The 3341-nt window shown below is 47.7% G+C and overlaps 1 pseudogene; it reads left to right on the forward strand.

Moving 5' to 3' along the window:
- Positions 1-1996: 1996 nt before the first annotated feature.
- On the forward strand, positions 1997-3019 carry LOC143728991 (trace amine-associated receptor 13c-like; annotated as a pseudogene).
- Positions 3020-3341: the final 322 nt, after the last annotated feature.

The following is a 3341-nucleotide window of genomic DNA, read 5'->3' on the forward strand; positions in this document are numbered from 1 at the left end:
CATGCCCGTGTCTGCTGTTCCAGAGCCGGAACCAGTGTTTGCTGTGCCGGAGCCGGAGGCAGAGCCAATGGCCGTTCCAGAGCCGGAGGCAGAGCCATTGCCGGTTCCAGAGCCGGAGGCAGAGCCATTGCCGGTTCCAGAGCCGGAGGCAGAGCCATTGCCGGTTCCAGAGCCATTGCCGGTTCCAGAGCCGGAGGCAGAGCCATTGCCGGTTCCAGAGCCGGAGGCAGAGCCATTGCCGGTTCCAGAGCCGGAGGCAGAGCCATTGCCGGTTCCAGAGCCGGAGGCAGAGCCATTGCCGGTTCCAGAGCCGGAGGCTGAGCCAATGCCGGTTCCAGAGCCGGAGGCAGAGCCAGTGCCGTCTGCCTTCTTGGATCTGGACTATCTGGAGCGTCTGGTTCGGATCCTGGACATGCCCATGTCTGCTGTTCCAGAGCCAGAGCTAGTGTCTGCTGTTCCAGAGCTGGAGGCAGAGCCATTGCCGGTTCCAGAGCCGGAGGTAGAGCCATTGCCGGTTCCAGAGCCGGAGGCTGAGCCAATGCCGGTTCCAGAGCCGGAGGCAGAGCCAGTGCCGTCTGGCTTCTTGGATCTGGACTATCTGGAGCGTCTGGTTCGGATCCTGGACATGCCCATGTCTGCTGTTCCAGAGCCGGAGGCAGAGCCAATGCCTGTTCCAGAGCCAGTGCCTGTTCCAGCGCCAGAGCCAGTGTTTGTTTCTGTGTTTGTGTCTGTTTTTGTGACTGTTAGAGTTCTTGTGGCTGTTCTTGAGCCGGTGTCTGCTGTTCCTGAGCCGGTGTCTGCTGTTCCTGAGCCGGTGTCTGCTGTTCCTGAGCCGGTGTCTGCTGTTCCTGAGCCTCTGGCTGCTGTTCCTGAGCCTCTGCCTGCTGTTCCTGAGCCTCTGCCTGCCGTTCCTGAGCCTCTGCCTGCTGTTCCTGAGCCTCTGCCTGCTGTTCCTGAGCCTCTGCCTGCTGTTCCTGAGCCTCTGCCTGCTGTTCCTGGCCGCCCGATGGACTGTCTTCTCCGCCCTGGCCGCCCGATGGACTGTCTTCTCCGCCCTGGCCGCCCGATGGACTGTCTTCTCCGCCCTGGCCGCCCGATGGACTGTCCGCTTCGCCCTGGCCGCCAGCTAAACCATCACCCCCTGTTCTTGTTCCCCTCCACGGACCTGGCCCCCCATCCCTCCCCCTGAGCCTTTACTGTTCTGCCTCCCATCCTGGACTCTTGTTTTGTTTTGTGGTCTTTGTTGTCTTGCAGCGTCTGGTAGCCGCTCCGTAGAGGGGGGGTTATGTCACAGTGTTGGGTTTGTGTTCCCCAGGTGTCCACTAGATGTCCTCCTTCCCCACGGTGTCATCCACTTTATGAACTGCATTCCCCACAATCCTTGTCTGTACCCATCACTGCATCATTGCACTCAGCTGTTCCCCATTTTCATTGTTAGTTCTGTGTTATATATACCTTGCCTGTTTAGTGTTTGTTACGGAGTCCTTGTTGTTTATGACGCCACTTCTGATACCCGATGTTGCCTGTGTGTTCTTGTATTTGGATTGCCTTATGGATTACAACCTATTGCCTGGAATGGATGTATGATTACGGAGTTGCCCAATAAATATACCACTATTGGATCTACCTGTTAAATTTGAGTGTGGATCGTGACAGTAACTCAGTAGTCTATGTATTTGAATAATGTTTTAATGGTGTAATATTTATGAATTTGATTATGTAGCTGACTTATCCATTTTCTTGCGATTGCCGTCAAATTACTTTCTGGTCCTATGCACTTGCCGCGAGGGCCCGCCCACACGCTGTTCTGATTTGTTGTGGATTTTGATTGATTAAAATTTAAATAATGTTATTTCAGTCTGTATATTTATTTTTAACTCTTCATTTTTAATGAGTTCTTAAGGGCCAGAAGAGCATGAAGAGTATTTAAAGGCCTAACCAGTCCAGCTAAACCAAGATGTAGATTCATGACAAAACATGAAACATGACAGGCAGGATGGATTTATCTTCACAAGAATACGATCCCTCTGAGTTTTGTTTTCCTGCAGTGAACAACTCTTGTCTTAAAGGCACACACCTTGTGTCCAGTCAGACTTTGTTGTATCTCATATTGGTGTTGGCGATGATTGTGACTATTCTAGGAAATTCGGTGGTCATCATCTCCATAGCGCACTGCAAACAGCTCCAGACTCCCACTAATATCCTGGTGATGTCTCTGGCTCTCGCGGACCTGCTGCTTGGACTGGTGGTCATGCCTTTCAGTATGATCCGTACTGTCAATGGTTGCTGGTACTATGGAGATACTTTCTGTTTGCTCCACTCCACTTATGACTTATTTCTCACATCTGTGTCTATTTTGCATCTTGTTTGTATTGCTATTGATCGACATCAGGCTGTGTGTTATCCACTCCAATACCCTACGAGAATAACATACCTATTGCATGGGTCATTGTAATGATAAGTTGGAGCATGGTTGCATTATATTCATATGGTTTAGTGCACTCAAAAGCTAATGTGGAAGGACTGGAGGAATATATTAAATCAAGATACTGTATAGGAAGTTACAGTCTGCTTTTAAGTAAATTGTGGTCAGTTTTAGACCCATTACTTACTTTTTCCTTGCCTTGTTCTGTCATGGTTGGATTTTATCTGAGGATTTTTGTAGTTGCAAAAAAAACATGTAAGAACAATCAGTCAGGCAAACCATCATGAAAATGAGAATGTGTTTAAAATCTCTCGACGATCTGAGGGCAAAGCAGCAAAAACTCTTGGTGTGGTCGTGGGTGCCTTTATTTGCTGGCTGCCGTTTTTTATTAACACTATGATTGATCCCTACATCAACTTTTTCACCACAGTTGCTCTTTTTGAAGTGTTTGTCTGGTTAGGTTACATTAACTCAACCATAAACCCCATCATATTTGGCTTTTTCTACCCATGGTTTAGAAAAACCCTTTCTCTAATTATAACAATGAGAATATTTGAACCAAACTCGTCTGATATCAATGTTTTCCCTGTTTGACTATTTCATTGCGATTTAACCTCACACAAATAAAGAACAGTGTAAAATCCCATGTGTTATATCTTTGAAAAAGATAAGCCTATATAAAAATGTAAACTTTTTGAGAGGGAAAAAGCAAAAGTCGTCCATCTTAGTTCAGTATGTTGTGAAGCAGGCATGACTGTATTTTAAACAAACATAAATACCAGGTCCAAAAACTGCCCACTCATTTAGTAGGACATGAGAAAAATGAGGAAATCCTTGCACACTTATAAACAGTATGTCTATTGAGTGCTGCAGTATTTGCATTTTTGTAGGCCAATCCGGAAGTTCACATCACCCT

Source organism: Siphateles boraxobius, unplaced genomic scaffold (assembly GCF_051911475.1).
Source record: "Siphateles boraxobius isolate OS27281-9 unplaced genomic scaffold, OSU_SipBor_1 8, whole genome shotgun sequence".
NCBI classification, from domain to species: Eukaryota; Metazoa; Chordata; class Actinopteri; order Cypriniformes; family Leuciscidae; genus Siphateles; species Siphateles boraxobius.